Source organism: Balaenoptera musculus, chromosome X (genome assembly GCF_009873245.2).
Source record: "Balaenoptera musculus isolate JJ_BM4_2016_0621 chromosome X, mBalMus1.pri.v3, whole genome shotgun sequence".
NCBI classification, from domain to species: domain Eukaryota; kingdom Metazoa; phylum Chordata; class Mammalia; order Artiodactyla; family Balaenopteridae; genus Balaenoptera; species Balaenoptera musculus.
The window spans coordinates 48,358,060-48,377,153 of record NC_045806.1 but is presented as its reverse complement, the minus strand read 5'-3'; positions in this window follow the sequence as shown (position 1 = coordinate 48,377,153).

Sequence of the window (19,094 nt, the reverse complement as noted above, 5' to 3'; positions counted from 1 at the left end):
ACAGTTGGGATCCATTTCCTGAGGGATTTATTTGCAAAGTTGAGAATAAGGAGATTAGAGGAACAAAGTAATTAAACAGTTACACAGCATTAATAACAGTATTACATTCTTTCCCTTCAGCAAAATTAATAAGTTGGAAATTTAACAGTGAAAATGGTTTGTGTAATAACATTATCTTTCTCCTGACACATTAAGTAATTTGATTTAAAATTACTTATCAGCTCTGCTGAGTGATAAGTAGGCTACTGAGATCACTGGTTATTTCTATGTTGTTTGCACTTTTAACCTCTTAAAGTTTCCATAGCTTTGTCTGTAATCATTCCTACCAACCACCCGAAACTTCTAAGGAGACCCTACAAGGTACCTCCTGCCAGGTGCAGCTGCCAGGGTTAATAGCACATGAAGCTGAGGAAGAGTTCAGAAGAAACATTTGCAGGTCTCTGCAGGAAGTCAAAGCAGTGTAAAATCAAAACACTTGCCTGTCACAATGGAATGAAATGTTCTTCAGAATGGCCTCCCTGCTGCTGTTCCTGGCAGACAAGCAGGAAGATTATCAAGCAGGGGCCACCACTGAAGGGCAAACTAGAATTGATTACCATTTGGGTTCACTTAATTAGGCCTTATTTCATCTGGGTCAGGAGTCCTAATCTCTCCGCCATCACAGACTTGTTTTCTACCTTGGATATGCAGAGAGACATTCTTTTGTGGCATGGGAAAGATATGGAATAATAGAAACCTTTATGAAGCACTTCTTATATGCTCATTACACATTTCATTTTATTTTAAATTTAATCCTTTAATGTATTTCACTCTGTAAGATAGGTCTTTTTTTTTCTTAATTGAAGTATAGTTGATTTACAAGTCTTATTAACCACATTTTACAGATACAGAAACTGAAGGTCAGGCACATATATACAATGGAATATTACTCAGCCATAAAAAGAAACGAAATTGAGTTATCTGTAGTGGGGTGGATGGACCTAGAGTCTGTCATACAGAGTGAAGTAAGCCAGAAAGAGGAAAACAAATACCTATGCTAACACATATATATGGAATCTAAAAAAAAAAAAAAAAAAAAGTTCTGAAGAACTTAGGGGCAGGACAGGAATAAAGGTGCAGATGTAGAGAATGGACTTGGGGGACACGGGGAGGGGGAAGGGTAAGCTGCGATGAAGCGAGAGAGTGACATTGACATATATACATTACCAAATGTAAAATAGCTAGTGGGAAGCAGCCGCATAGCACAGGGAGATCAGCTCGGTGCTTTGTGACCACCTAGAAGAGAGGGATAAGGAGGGTGGGAGGGAGACACAAGAGGAAGGGGACATGGGGATATATGTATACGTACAGCTTTGTTATACACTTTGTTATACAGCGGAAAGTAACACACCATTGTAAATCAATTATACTCCAATAAAGATGTTAAAAAGTAAAAAGAAACTGAAGGACAGAGAGGCATAAGAATTTGGCTAATGTCACACAACTAGTGAGTAAAGGATCTAGAATACAAACTCAGATACCTCTGTCTCTACATAAATGGTTCTCAACATGATTACATATTAGAATCAGCTAAGGGGGGGGCTTTTCTTTTTCTTTTTTGGACATACACCGTGCCATGCAGAATCTTAGTTCCCTGACCAGGGATCCAACCCTTGCCCCCTGCAGTGGAAGCGTGGAACCCTAACCACTGAACTACCAGGGAATTCCCAAGGGAGCTTTTAAAAATATTCAGATGCACAGACCAGTGCTCACACCAATCAAATCAGAATAGGTGTAGAAGGCTTGGGTTGTGGATTACAGGCACCAATATTTCTTTTAAAGGTTCCTATATAGGAGTTAGCTTCAAGATGGTGAAAGAGTAAGACGTGGAGATCACCTTCCTCCTCATAAATACATCAGAAATACATCTACATGTGGAACAGCTCCTACAGAACACCTACTGAATGCTGGCAGAAGACCTCAGACCTCCCAAAAGGCAAGCAACTCCCCACGTACCTGGGTAGGGCAAAAGAAAAAAGAAAAAAACAGAGACAAAAGAATAGGGACGGGACCTGCACCAGAGGGAGGGAGCTGTGAAGGAGGAAAGGTTTCCACACAATACGAAGCCCCTTCCCAGGAGAAGAATGTGGGTGGCGGAGGTGGGGAGCTTCGGAGCCATGGAACAACAGGGGTGCAGAGGGCAAAGCGGAGAGATTCCCGCACAGAGGATCGGTGCGGACCAGCACTCACCAGCCTGAAAGGTTTGTCTGCTCACTGCTGGGATGGGTGGGGCCTGGGACCTGAGGCTCGGGCCTCAGTCGGATGCCAGGGAGAGGTCTGGGGTTGCCTGTGGAACACAGCTTGAAGGGGGTAGTGCACCACAGCTAGCCGGAAGGGAATCTGGGACAAAGTCTGGAGCTGCCGAAGAGTCAAGAGACTTTTTCTTGCCTGTTTCCTGGTGCGCGAGGAGAGGGGATTAAGAGCACCACTTAAAGGAGCTCCAGAGACAGGCGTGAGCCACGGCTATAAGCGAGGACTGCAGAAACGGGCATGAGACGCTAAGGCTGCTGCTGCAGCCACCAAGAAGCCTGTGAGCAAGCACAGGTCACTATCCACACCTCCCCTCCCAGGGGCCTATGCAGCCTGCCACTGCCAGGGTCCCGGGATCCAGGGACAAATTCCGCAGTAGAACACACAGTGTGCCTCAGGTTGGTGCAATGTCATGCCTGCCTTTGCCGCCACAGGCTCGCCCTGCATTCCAAACTCCTCCCTCCCCTCGGCCTCAGTGAACCAGAGCCCCGAATCAGCTGCTCCTTTAACACTGTCCTGTCTGAGCAAAGAACAGATGTCCTCAGGCGACCTACATGCAGAGGCGGGTCCAAACCCAAAGCTGAACCCCGGGAGTGGTGCGAACAAAGAAGAGAAAGGGAAATTTCTCCCAGCAGCCTCAGGAGCAGTGGATTAAATCTCCACAGTCAACTTGATGTACCCTGAATCTGTGGAATACCTGAACAGACAACGAATCATCCCAAATTGAGGAAGTGGACTTTGGGAGAAACTATATATATATATTTCTTTTTCTCTTTTTGTGAGTGTGTTTGTGTATGCTTCTGTGTGATTTTGTCTGTATAGCTTTGCTTTTAACATTTGTCCTAGGGATCTGTCTGTCCATTTTTTGTTTTTTTGTTTTTGTTTTAGTATAGTATTTAACACTTGTTATCACTGGTGGATTTGTTTTTTGGTTTGGTTGCTCTCTTCTTTCTTTCTTTTTTTTTATTACTTAAAAGAATTTTTTTAATAATTATTTTTTATTTTAATTATTTTATTTTACTTTATTTTATTTTATTTTATTTCATCTCCTTCTCTCTTTCTTTCTTTTTTTCCTCCGTTTTATTCTGAGCAGTGTGGATGACAGGCACTTGGTGTTCCAGCCACACGTCAGGACTGTGCCTCTGAGGTGGGAGAGCCAAGTTCAGGACACTGGTCCACAAGAGACCTTCCAGCTCCACATAATATCAAATGGCAAAAATCTCCCAGAGATCTCCAGCTTAAAGCCAAGACCCAGATCTACTCAACGACCAGCAAGCTACAGTGCTGGACACCTTATGTCAAACAACTAGCAAGGCAGGAACACAACCCCATCCATTAGCAGAGAGGCTGCCTAAAATCATAATAAGGTCACAGACACCACAAAACACACCACCAGACGTGGACCTGCCCAACAGAAATACAAGATTCAGCTGCATCCACCAGAACACAGGAACTAGTCCCTTCCAAAAGGAAGCCTCCACAACCCACTGAACCAACCTCAGCCACTGGGGGCAGACATAAAAAAAAAATGGGAACTACGAACCTGCAGCCAGAGAAAAGGAGATCCCAAACACAGTAAGTTAAGCAAAATGGGAAGACAGAGAAAAACACAACAGATGAAGGAGCAAGGCAAAAACACACCAGACTTAACAAATGAAGAGGAAATAGGCAGTATAACTGAAAAAGAACTAAGAATAATGATAGTAAACATGATCCAAAATCTTGAAAGTAGAATGGAGTAAATACAAGAAACGTTTAACAAGGATCTAGAAGAACGAAAGAGCAAAGAAACAGTGATGAACAACACAATAAATGAAATTTAAAATTCTCTAGAAGAGATAAATAGCAGAATAACTGAGGCAGAAGAACGGCTAAGTGAACTGGAAGATAAAATAGTGGAAATAACGACTGCAGAGCAGAATAAAGAAAAAACAATGAAAAGAATTGAGGACAGTCTCAGAGACCTCTGGGACAACATTAAATGCACCAACATTCGAATTATAGGCTTCCCAGAAGAAGAGAAAAAGAGAGGTACTGAGACAATATTTGAAGAGATTATAGTTGAAAACTTCCCTAATATGGGAAAGGAAATAGTTAATCAAGTCCAGGAAGAATAGAGAGTCCATTAAAGGATAAATCCAAGGAGAAACACACCAAGACACATATTAATCAAACTATCAAAAATATATTAACAGCAGCAAGGGAAAAACAACAAATAACACACAAGGGAATCCCCATAAGGTTAACAGCTGATATTTCAGCAGAAACTCTGCAAGCCAGAAGGGAGTGGCAGGACATATTTAAAGTGCTGAAGGAGAAAAACCTACAATCAAGATTACAGTGAACAGCAAGGATCACATTCAGATTTGATGGAGAAATTAAAACCTTTACAGACAAACAAAAGCTAAGAGAATTCAGCACCACCAGAGCAGCTTTACAACAAATGCTAAAGGAACTTCTCTAGGTAGGAAACACAAGAGAAGGAAAAGACCTACAATAACAAACCCAAGACAATTAAGAAAATGGTAATAGGAACATATATATCAATAATTACCTTAAATGTAAATGGATTAAATGCTCCAATGAAGAGACATAGACTGGCTGAATGGATCCCAAAAGAACACCCGTATATATGCTGTGTACAAGAGACTAACCTCAGACCTAGGGAAACATACAGAGTGAAAGTGAGGGGAAGGAAAAAGATATTCCATGCAAATGGAAATCAAAAGATGGCTGGAGTAGCAATTCTCATATCAGAAAAAATAGACTTTAAAACAAAGACTATTACAAGAGACAAAGAAGGACATTACACAATGATCAAGGGATCAATCCAAGAAGAAGATATAATACTTGTAAATATTTATGCACCCAACATAGGAGCACCTCAATACATAAGGCAAATACTAACAGCCATAAAATGGGAAATCACCAGTAACCCAATCATAGTAGGGAACTTTAACACCCCACTTTCACCAATGGACAAATCATCCAAAATGAAAATAAATAAGGAAACACAAGCTTTAAATGATACATTAAACAAGATGGACTTAATTGATATTTATAGGACATTCCATCCAAAAACAACAGAATACACATTCTTCTCAAGTGCTCATGGAACATTCTCCAGGATAGATCATATCCTGGGTCACAAATCAAGCCTTGGTAAGTTTAAGAAAATTGAAATCGTATCAAGTATCTTTTCCAACCACAACGCTATGAGTCTAGATATCAATTACAGGAGAAAGTCTGTAAAAATTACAAACACATGGAGACTAAATAATACACTACTTAATAAACAAGAGATCACTGAAGAAATCAAAGAGGAATTCAAAAAATACCTAGAAACAAATGACAATGAAAACACAATGGCCCAAGACCTACGGGGTGAAGCAAAAGCAGTTTTTTTTTTTAATTAATTTATTTATTTACTTATTTATGGCTCTGCTGGGTCTTCGTTTCTGTGCGAGGGCTTTCTCTAGTTGCGGCGAGTGGGGGCCACTCTTCATTGCGGTGCGCGGGCCTCTCTGCGCGGGCCTCTCACTATCGCGGCCTCTCTTGCTGCGGCGCACAGGCTCCAGACGCGCAGGCTCAGTAACTGTGGCTCACGGGCCTAGTTGCTCCGCGGCATGTGGGATCCTCCCAGACCAGGGCTTGAACCCGTCTCCTCTGCATTGGCAGGCAGATTCTCAACCACTGCGCCACCAGGGAAGCCCCTCAAAAGCAGTTTTAAGAGGGAAGTTTATAGCAATACAATCCTACCTTAAGGAACAAGAAATATCTCAAATAAACAACCTAATCGTACACCTAAAGCAATTAGAGAAAGAAGAACAAAAAAACCTCCAAAGTTAACATAAGGAAATAAATCATAAGGATCAGATCAGAAAGAAATGAAAAAGAAATGAAGGAAATGATGGCAAAAATCAATAAAACTAAAAGCTGGTTCTTTGAGAAGGTAAACAAGATTGATAAACCATTAGCCAGACTCATCAAGAAAAAAAGGGAGACTACTCAAATCAGTAGAATTAGAAATGAAAAGGAGAAGTAACAAGTGACACTGCAGAAATACCAAGGATCATGAGAGATTATTGCAAGCAACTCTGTGCTAATAAAATGGACAAGCTGGAAGAAATGGACCAATTCTTAGAAATGCACAACCTTCTGAGTCTGAACCATGAAGAAATAGAAAATATGAACAGACCAATCACAAGCACTGAAGTTGTAACTGTGATTAAAAATATTCCAACAAATAAAAGCCCAAGACCAGATGGATTTACAGGCAAATTTTATCAAACATTTAGAGAAGAGCTAACACTTATCCTTCTCAAACTCTACCAAAATAACAGAGAGAGGAACACTCCTAAACTCATTTTATTAGGCCACCATCACCCTGATACCAAAACCATACAAACATGTCACAAAGAAAGGAAAGTACAGACCAATATCACTGATGAACACAGATGAAAAAAATCCTCAAGAAAATACTTGCAAACAGAATCCAACAGCACATTAAAAGGATCATACACCATGATCAAGTGGGGTTTATTCCGGGAATGCAAGTATTCTTCAATATACGCAAATCAATCAATGTGATAAACCATATTAACAAATTGACGGAGAAAAACCATCTGATCATCTCAATAGATGCAGAGAAAGCTTTCGAAAAAATTCAACACCCATTTATGATAAAAGCACTCCAGAAAGTTGGCACAGAGGGAACTTTCCTCAACATAATAAAGGCCATATATGACAAACCCACAGCCAATTTCATCCTCAATGGTGAACAAATGAAATGATCCACTAAGATCAGGAATAAGACAAGGTTGCCCACTCTCACCACTATTATTCAACATAGTTTTGGAAGTTTTAGCCACAGCAATCAGAGAAGAAGAAGAAATGAAAAGAATCCAAATGAGAAAAGAAGTAAAGCTGTCACTGTTTGCACATGACATGATACTATACATAGAGATTGCTAAAGATGGTACCAGAAAACTGCCAGAGCTAAACAATGAATTTGGTAAAGTAGCAGGATACAAAGTTAATACAGAGAAATCTTTTGTATTCCTATACACTAATGATGAAAAATCTGAAAGTGAAATTAAGAAAACACCCCCATTTACCATTGCAACAAAAAGAATAAAATATCTAGGAATAAATCTACCTAAGGAGACAAAAGACCTGTATGCAGAAAATTATAAGACACTGATGAAAGAAATTAAAGATGATACAAATAGATGGAGAGATGTACCATGTTATTTGATTGGAATAATCAACAATGTGAGAATGACTATACTACCCAAAGCAATCTACATTCAATGCAATCCCTATCAAACTACCAGTGGCATTTTTCACAGAAGTAGGACAAAAAATTTCACAATTTGTATGAAAACACCAAAGACCTGAATAGCCAAAGCAATAGTGAGAAGGAAAAACAGAGCTGGATGAATCAGGCTCCCTGACTTCAGCGTATACTACAAAGCTACAGTAATCAAGACAGTATGGTACTGGCACAAAAACAGAAATATAGATCAATGGAACAGGATAGAAAGCCCATAGATTAACCCACACACATATGGTCACCTTACCTTTGATAAAGGAGGCAAGAATATACAGTGGAGAAAAGACAGCCTCTTCAATAAGTGGTGCTGGGAAAACCGGACAGCTACATGTAAAAGAATGAAATTAGAACACTCCCTAACACCATACACAGTAATAAACTCAAAAAGGATTAAAGAGCTAAATGTAATGCCAGACACTAACAGACTCTTAGAGGAAAACATAGGCAGAACATTCTATGACATTAATCACAGCAAGATCCTTTTGGACCCACCTCCTAGAGAAATGGAAATAAAAACGAAAATAAACAAATGAGACCTAATGAAACTTAAAAGAATTTGCACAACCAAGGAAACTATAAACAAGATGAAAAGGCAACCCTCAGAATGGCAGAAAATATTTGCAAATGAAGTAACTGACAAAGGATTAATCTCCAAAATTTACAAGCAGGTCATGCTGCTCAATATCAGAAAAACAAACAACTCAATCCAAAAATGGGCAGAAGACCTAAATAGACAGTTCTCCAAAGAAGATATACAGATTGCCAACAAACACATGAAAGAATGCTCAACATCATTAATCATTAGAGAAATGCAAATCAAAACTACAATGAAGTATCATCTCACACCGGACAGAATGGCCATCATCCAAAAATCTAGAAACAATAAATGCTGGAGAGGGTGTGGAGAAAAGGGAACCCTCTTGCACTGTTGGTGGGAATGTAAATTGATACAGCCACTATGGAGAACAGTAGGCAGGTTCCTGAAAAAACTACAAATAGAACTACCATACGACCCAGCAATCCCAGTACTGGACATATACCCTGAGAAAACCGTAATTCAAAAAGAGTCATGTACCAAAATGTTCATTGCAGCTCTATTTACAATAGCCAGGACATGGAAGCAACCTAGATTTCCATCAACAGTTGAATGGATAAAGAAGATGTGGCACATATATACAATGGAATATTACTCAGCCATAGAAAGAAACGAAATGGAGTTATTTGTAGTGAGGTGGATGGACCTAGAGTCTGTCGTACAGAGTGAAGTAATGAAGTAAGTCAGAAAGAGAAAAACAAATATCGTATGCTAACACATATATATGGAATCTAAAAAAAAAAAAATAGGTCATGAAGAACCTAGGGGCATGACAGGAGTAAAGACACAGACCTACTAGAGAATGGACTTGAGGAAACTGGGAGGGGGAAGGATAAGCTGGGATAAAGCGAGAGAGTGGCATGGACATATATACACTACCAAACGTAAAATAGAAAGCTAGTGGGAAGCAGCCTCATAGCACAGGGAGATCAGCTAGGTGCTTTGTGATCACGTAGAGGGGTGGGATAGGGAGGGTGGGAGGGAGGGAGACGCAAGAGGGAAGAGATATGGGGACATATGTATATGTATAACTGAATCACTTTGTTATAAAGCAGAAAGTAACACACCATTGTAAAGCAATTTTACTCCCATAAAGATGTTTAAAAAATATTATTTCTGAGTGGTATTCCGTGGTATGAATATACCACAATTAACCATTCACCCACTGAGGGACATCTGGATTGTTTCTAGCTTTGGGCTATTGTGAATAAAGCTGCTTTAAACGTTAGAAAGTAAATAAATAAATAAAAAAGGTCCCTATATAATTCCAATGATCAGCTGAGATTGAAAACAACTTTTCTAAAACATATGCTCTTTTCAGTATACTCATTTTCCTTAAACTTTCCCCATAATAAAAATCTGTTAAAATCGTTGTTAGAAATACAGATTCCTCTTATCTTTACCCAGATATTCTGATTTAGTAGGTTTAGTTGGGACCTATAAGTCCTATTTTTAAAGAGTTTAAGGAAAGAAAATTTTACCTGCCATTCCAGTTCTACAAAAATCAAGCCATTAGCCACTGCACTCACCCACAAACAGTGTATCCTGAGGGGAATTCAAGATGGAGAAAAACTGGAAGCATTCTGTGCTTTGGATATACTGACCCCTAGATTGTTAATATACATATCTAAGGGGAAATTTCAGTGACCTCAGATTCTTGCATTTTCCCATATATATCAACACACTAAAAAACATTAACTTGAGATGTCTGTTCTTTGCGATTAGCAGTAAGTTTTTGTGCTTGACCACGTGCTTTTCCCAGCAAAAAAGTTCATATATTTCCTGGCTCCTCCATTAGCTTTCCAGAGTAGTTCCTCAGAGCTGTCTGAGAAGCTGTCTCCTGGTCTAAAGTCGTCAGTAACTCACATTTACGTTGTGTATTTTTATTTCAGTTGACAGTTTTGGAAACCACGATAGTGCCCAGAGTACCTTCTGTTTTGCCTGAACTCTATAAGGGTCCAGAGCCTTGGTACCAGCAAGGGCCACTTGTGCCCTTTTGCCTCCTTGGTGTGTCCAGAATATTGGGTGAAACTCTCCTGGGTCTTAGATCTCCCGTTATTGGCTGATGATCCTAAGTTTTATTTGATGGTGGACAAACTACTTGCTGTAAGAAGGTTTTCCTTGAACTTAGTTTTAAGAAGAGGTACCTGCCCCCACAGTTGAAAGATACTGTGTTAAAAAGACACCAGGGAAAGTTGACCCAGTTGAAAGATACTGGGATTTGCTCTGTTGAAAACACTGAGTAGTCTGGACTGGGTGATTAGACAGGAAACTGGCCTCATGTTTTTTCCTAAATAAGGGTCATCAGAAAGCCAGCCTTCAACTAACACCCCAGCCAGATTCATGTACAATACATATGAAACTTATACTTGCAAGGACTTACTTAATTGGGAACTAAGAATATCTAATGCTGAAAATGGCCAAGATGGGGCTCTTTTTCACATTCCCAAACTGGATTTTCTGTACACAGTTAGAGAAAGCTGGCTTGAAAGGAACATCTTTTCAGAATTCTGACCTTAAAGGAACAAAATCCCTTCTAGGAGGAGCTTGCATTTCTCTTCCTGTGCCTTTGAAATGTAAATGTTCTACTAGATCTTCTTAGATGTTTTGTTCTGTGTTTTGAGGGAATGGTATTTGCCATCCAGAAGGTACACATATGGTGTACATTTGGTAGCCAGTTGAATAAACTGGGATTCTGAGCAGTCTCTTAGGCTATGCCAGCCCTCAGGGAAATTTGTCATAGGGATTCCAGCCCATAAGGGACCTTTTCCATCTCAATCTTCGTTGTGTCCCCCTGTACAATGAAGGCCTTTACTTTCTTGGACTATTTTGGGGAGTAAACTTTCTAGATATTGTGAAGACTGTACCTTTTGCACTCTCTTGTAAGGACACCTCTTGCATCTTATTGGTTTGAGTTGCTATTAAGATACTACTCATCAATGGCCAGACTATGGATCCTTTAAATTGGAAAAACTTCTAAATTGATAAATCTATAGAGAGCTCTCATTATAAAAAGCTGTTTTATTGATACCTATTGAAAGACCAAATTAAAATCTGGATACAAAAATATAACAGCTTAAGAACTCCCTTAGATTAAAACAAACAAACAAACAAACAAACAATGGTTTGGGCAACCTTACTTGTGGTCTTGGATTCCCCTCAATGGGTCTTATGGATGTTAATAAAAATACTAGGTTAATTAATGTTAATTAGGTTGATTAACAAGGGAATTGGAAGAAGCTGAGGGGAAGGTCAAACGACTTCTTCCAAACCTTCCAAATTTCCAAAGGTGGAAATTTTAAAGGGACTCGTCCCAACAGGATGGAAATCTTACATGGATATTATGAAATAAGATAAATAAAATGGACACTGATGGGATCAAAACAAACACAACCTAAGTTTGGATGACAAAAGTGCCCCCTAACTGGTCCCTCCAACATTAAAGGGCCCCAAACAAGTCTGCTTTATTTACCCCAGTTTTTTTAAAATTAAAAAGCTTAAAGAAAATTACACTGAGGTACCTGACAAGCAATTGCTTGGAACAAAGTTAGGTCGGTTAATTAAGTTAATGACTGACAAAAGGGATTGGGTGCCTTGGCTTGACCCCTCACTGGGGGCGTTGACTTAAAATAATTGCACAACATGAGAATTGTGAGTCACGTTTTATTTGGGGCAAAATTGCTAGGAGAAACACTGACTGAAACCACCCACCCTGGCCAGGCAAAGACAGTAACAATTTGCATGAGTTATTTTATGACAGGAGATCCTGGTAAGGAGCATAGAACGAACAAGCCAACACCAAGCAGAAGAAAGTTCAAAAGGAGAAAGGAGACGCCAGTCCACATGTCCTACCAACCTCCCAGAATCCTCCTCGCTGGAATCCATCTTGGCTGAGTGGTTGCGTGTGCCACCAGAAAGGACCCTGAGTCAGGATGATTGGCCAGAGACAACCCGGAAACTAACCCCGTTATCATAAAACCCGAGACTATGAGCCATGTGGCAGAGTAGTTCTGGGTTCCCTTACCCTGCTGCTCTCCACCCGGGTGCCCCTTCCCAAAAAAGTCTCTTGCTTTGTCAGCACGTGTGTCTCCTCGGACGATTCATTTCTGAGTGTTAGATAAGACCCCACTCTTGGGCTCTGGAAGGGGTCCCCCTTCCTGCAACAAAATGGAGACTATAGACTAGGAGACAGCATTTCAGATAGTTCTGAGAAACTGCTCCAAAGAGGTAGGGGGGAAGATCAGTATATATGTGATTTTGGTGACAGGGGAGTACATACAATCAGGCACATTTTTTTTTAGCAGAAGGTTACGAGGAGCAAACTTTTATGGGGCATAGAGCCGTGATCCACCAATATCACTACCACTCCCTTTAAAACATGTTCTGTGGACTTTCTGCTGAATGCCCAAAGACTGCAACTACTCATCTCCACCACAGTCTCTCACCTGTGTATTTCTACTTAACCTTCCCCTAGTAGCAGTTAGAAGTTTGTGTAACCTACAGTTGATTATAGAGCAACCTACTCAAAATGATAAGTGAAGTGGACATAGACAATCTATCCAAGAAAAAGTTTAGGATAGTGATCATTAAGATGAACAAAAAATTCAGGAGAAGAATGGATGCACAGAAAGAGAAGTTAGAAGATTTTAACAAAGATTTAGAAAATATATAAAACAACCAAAGATGAAGAATACAACAACTGCAAAGAAAAATACACTAGAAGGAAACAATAGTACATTAAATGATACAGAGGAACAGATCAGTGAGCTGGAATAGAGTAGCAGAAAACACTGATGCTGAATAGAGAAAAGAAAAAAAATGAGAAGAAATGAGGACAGTTTAAGAGACCTGTGGGAAAACATCAAGGACACTAATATTTACATTATAGGGGTCCCAGAAGGAGAAGAGAGAGAAAGGGGCTGAGAACATAATTGAAGACTTAATAGCTGAAAACTTCCCTAATGTGGAAAAAAAAAAAGGACATAAAGTCCAGGAAGGACTGAGAGTCCCAAGTAGGATTAACACAAAGAGGAAATCAACAAGATACACTGTAATTAAAATGGCAAAAACAAAAGATAGAGAATATTAAAAGCAGCAAGGGAAAAGCAACACATCACATACAAGGGAACTTCCATATAGCTATGAGATGACTTTTCAACAGAAACTCTGCAGGCCAAAAGGGAGTGGTAAAATATAGTTAAAGTGATGAAAGGGAAAAATCTACAACTGAGACTACTCTACTTGGCAAGGCTCTCATTTGGATTTGATGGAGCGATCAAAAGCTTTACAGACAAACAAAAGCTGAAAGAGTTCAACACCATCAAGCCAGCATTCAAAGAAATGTTAAAGGAACTACTCTAAGTGAAAAAGAAAAGGCCAAAACTAGAAACATAAAAATTAAGAACAGATAAATGTCATTGGTAAAGGCAAACATATAGAAAAGGTAGGAAATCATCCATGAAAAAAGCTACTAGGAAGGTTAAAAGATGAAAGTAGTAAAATCATCTATATCCACATCAAGCAGTTAAGAGATACACAATACAATTAGATAAGATATAAAATATGATATCAAAAACAGTAATTGTGAGGGCAGGGGATTACAAATGCAGGCCTGTTAAAATGCATTTGGAATTAAGAGATCAGCAACTTAAAACAATCACATATATATGTAGATTGCTATATTTAAACCTCATGGTAACCACAAACCAAAAATTTATAATATATACACACAGAAAAAACAAAAAGAAATCCAAAAATAACACTAAAGATAGTCATCAAATCATAAGGGAAGAGAAGAAAATAAGAAAGGAACAAAAAAGACTTACAGAAACAAAGTACAATAAACAAAATGGCTATAAGAACATACATATTGATACTACTTTAAATGTAAATAAGCTAGATGCTCAAATCAAAAGACATAGAGTGGCTGAATGGATACAAAAACTAGACCCATATATACATTGCCTACTAGACACACTTCAGATATAAAGATACACATAGACTAAAAGTAAGGGGATCAGAAAAGGAATTCCATGGAAATGGAAATCAAAAGAAAGCTAAGGTAGTAATACTTATATCAGACAAAATAGACTTTAAAATAAACACTATTACAAGAGACAAAGAAGGGCACTATACATAATGATCAAGGGATCAATCCAAGAAGAAGATAAAACAATTGTAAATATATGTGCAGCCAACACAGGAGCACCTAAATACATGAAGGAAATTATAACAGACATACAGGGAGAAATCAACAGTGACACAATAATAGTAAGGGAATTTAACACCCAACTTACATCAATGCATGGATCATCCAGACATAAAACCAAAAGGGAAACACTGGCCTTAAATGACACATTAGAGCAGATGGACTTATATAGAACATTCCATCTGAAAGTAGTATAATACACATTCTTTTATAGTGCACATATAACATTTTCCAGGATAGATCATATGCTAGGCCACAAAACAAGCCTCAGTAAATTTAAGAAAACTGAAATCAAATCAAATGTCTATTCCAACTACAACACTATGATACTAGAAATCAACTACAAGGACAAAAACTGCAAAAAAATCATGGAGGCTAAACAATATGCAATTAAATAAACAAAAGAGGGTTACTGATGAAATAAAAGATGAAATAAAAAAAATACCTGGAGACAAATGAAAACAAAAGACAATGATACAAAATCTATGGGATGCAGCAAAAGCAGTTCTAAGAGGAAAGTTTATATAAATACAAGCTTACCTCAGAAAATAAAAAAATCTCAAATAAACAACCTAAACTTTCAGCTAAAGGAGCTATAAAAAGAAGAACAAATAAAACTCCAAGTTAGTAGAAGGAAAGAAATCATAACAATCAGAGTAGAAATAAATGAAAGAGACTAAAAAAAACCTAACAAAACAAAACAGAGCCTTCCCTGGTGGTCCAGTGGGTAAGACTCCACGATCCCAATGCAGGGGGCTCGAGTTCAATCCCTAGTCGGGGAACTAGATCCCACATGCATGCCACAACGAATAAGTCTGCATGCCGCAACTAAAAGTCCACATGCTGCAACTAAGAAGCCTGCATGTAGCAACTAAGAAGTCCACCTGCTGCAGCTAAAGATCCTATGTGCTGCAACTAAGATGTGGCACAGCCTAAATAAATAAATAAATAAATATTTTAAAAAACCAATAGAATAGATCAGTAGTTCTAACGACAATGAAACTAAGAGATGGTTCTTTGGAAAGATAAAAAAATTGATAAACCTTTAGCCAGACTCATTGAAAGAGAAAGAGAGAGACAGACAGAAAAGGTCCAAATCAATTAACTCAAAAATGAAAAGGAGAAATTACAACCAACATGACAGAAGTACAAAGGATCATAAGAAACTACTATTAACAACTATTTGCCCATTAAATGAAAAACCTAGAAGAAATAGACGTACTCCTACAAATGTACAATCTCTAAAGAATGGACCAGGAAGAAATGGAAAATGTGAACAGAACAATTACTAGTAATGAAAAAAATGCCCAACAAACAGAAGTCCAGGACCAGATGGCTTCACAGGTGAATTCTACCAACATTAGAGCAAAGATAATACCTATTTTTCTCAAATGATTCCAAAAAACTGCAGAGGAAGGAGTGCCTCCAAACTCTTACTATGAGGCCAGCATCACCCTGATATCAAAACCAAAGACATCACCCCAGAAAAAAAAAATCACAGGCAAATATCACTGATTAACATAGATGCAAAAATCTTCAAAAAATATTAGCAATCTGAATCCAACAATACATCAAAAGGCTTGTTCACCAAGATCAACTGGCATTTATCCCAGGGATGCAAAAATTTTTCAATATTGACAAGTCAATGTGATATACCACATTAACAGACTGAAGAATAAAATCCATGTGATTATCTTAATAGATGCAGAAAAACTTTTTACAAAATTCAACATCCACTTATGATAAAAATTCCAGAAACTGAGCATAGAGAGAACATACTTGAACATAATAATGGCCATATACAACAATCCCACAGCTAACATCATACTCAATGGTGAACAGTCAGCCTTCCCACAAAATTCAGGAACATGACAGGGATGCCCATTCTCACCACTTCTATACAACATAGTATTGGAAGTCCTAGCCACAGCAATCAGATGAGAAAAGGAAATAAAAGGTATATAAATTGGAAGGGAAGAGGTAAAACTGCCACTATTTGCAGTTGACACGATACTCTATATAAATAACCCTAAAACCTTCACACAAAAACTATTGGAACTAATATGTAAATTCAGCAAGTTAGAAGGATACAAGATTAATATACAGAAATCTGTTGCATTTCTTTACACTAATAATGAAACATCAGAAAGAGAAAGAAATAAAATCACATTTGAAATGGCATCAAAAATAATAAAATACCTAGAAATAAACTTAACCAAGGAGGTGAAAGACCTGTTTGCTGAAAACTATAAAACACTGATAAAGGAAACTGAAGGTGATTCAAAGAAGTGGAAAGTTATCCCATGATCTTGGATCAGAATTAATATTGTTAAAATGGACATACTACCCAAAGCAACCTACAGATATAATGCTATCCCGTATCAAAGCACCCATGACATTTTCCACAAAACTAAAACAAATAATTCTAAAATTTATTTGGAACCAGAAAAGACCCAGAATTCCTAAAGCAATCCTGAGGAAAAGGACTAAACCTGGAGACATAACCCTTCCTGACTTCAGACTATACTACAAAGCTACAGTAATTAAAACAACATGGTACTGGAACAAAAACAGACATGTAGATATGTGGAACAGAATAGAGAGCCCAGAAATAAACCCACTCACTAATGATCAGTTAATCTACAACAAAGGAGACAAGAATATACAACGGAGAAAAGCAAGTCTGTTCAACAAGTGGTATGGGAAAGCTGAAAAGCTACATATAAATCAATGAAAGGATAACACTTCCTCATGCCATATACAAAAATAAAATCAAAATGGTTTAAAAACCAAAATATAGGGCATGACATCATAAAATTCCTAGAAGAGAATATAGACAAAACACTCTCTGACATAAATGGTAGCAATATTTTCTTAGATTGATCTCCAAAGGCAAAAGAAATTAAAGTAAAAAATAAAAAATGGGGCCTAATCAAACTTATAAACTTTTGCACAGCAAACGAAACCATCAACAAAACAAAAAGATAACATACAGACTAGGAGAAAATATTTGCAAATGATGCAATACACAAGCAGTTAATATCCAAAATATACAAAGAGCTCTTATGACTCAGTACTGAAAAAACATACAACCCAATTTAAAAAATAGGCAGAAGACCTAAATAGACATTTTTCCAAAGAAGACGTACAGATGGTCAACAGGCACATGAAAAGATGCTCAACATCACTACTTATTAGAGAAATGCAAATCAAAACCACAATGAGATATCACCTCAAAATAGTCAGAATGTTTATCATCAAAATGTCTACAAATACATGCGGGAGAGGGTGTGGAGAAAAGGGAACCCTCCTACCTTGTTGGTGGGAATGTAAATTGGTGTAGCCACTATGGAAAACACTATTGGGGTTCTTTAAAAAACTAAAAATAGAGCTACCATATGATCCAGCAATCCAACCACTGAGCATATATCTGGAAAACACAAAAGCTCTAATTCAAAAAGATACATGAACCCCAATGTTCCTAGCAGCACTATTTACAGTAGCCAAGAAATGTAAACAATTCAGGTTCCCATCATCAGACAGTTGCTTAAGATGTGGAATATATACACAATGGAATATTACTCAGCCATATAAAATAATGTAGTATTGTCATTTGTAGCAACATGAATGAACCTAGAGAATATTATACTTAGTGAGGTATGTCATACAGAAAGACAAACACTATATGATATCACTTATATGTGGAATCTAAAAATAATATAAATGAATCTATATACAAAACAGAAACAGACTCATGGACATAGAGAAAAACACTTATGGTTACCGAAGGGGTGAGGGAGGGAAAAATTAGGAGTAAGAGATTAACACAAACCACTATACATTAAATATATAAGCAACAGGAATTTACTGAATAGCTTGCAATAACATATAGTGGTATATAATTGGAAAAGAAAGTTACTGAATCACTTTGATGTGTACCTAAAATGAACACAATACTGTAAGTCAACTATACATCAATAAATGAAAAGCAAAAAGAAACAAATGGGACCTAATTAACATAAAAGCTTTTGCACAGCAAAGAAAACCATTGACAAAATGAAAGGACAACCTACTGAATGGAAGAAAATTTTGCAAATGACATGACCAATAAATATTTTGGCTATTATCCAAAATATATAAGTGGTTCATACAACTCAACATCAAAAAAAAAAAACTAAACAAAACCCAAAAACCTGATTAAACAATGTGCAGAAGTCCTGAATAGACATCTTTCTAAACAAGACATCAAGATGGCTAACAGGCACATGAAAAGATGCTCAACATCATTAATTATCAGAACAATGCAAATTAAAACCACAATGACATATCACCTCACAACTGTCAGAATGGTTATCATCAAAAAGAATACAAATGAGAAATATTGTTGAGGATGTGGACAAAAGGGAACTCAAATACACTGTTGGCGGGAATGTGAATTAGTGCAGCCACTACAGTAAACAGTATGGAAGTTCCTCAAAAAACTAAAAATAGAACTACCATATGGTCAGCAATTCCACTCCTGGGAATATATCTGAAAAAAACAAAAACACTAATTTAAAAAGATACATGCATTCCAATGTATCTTATTTACAATTGCCAAGACATGGATACAACCCAAGTTTCCATCAACAGATGAATGGATAAAGAAAATATTATATATATATAAT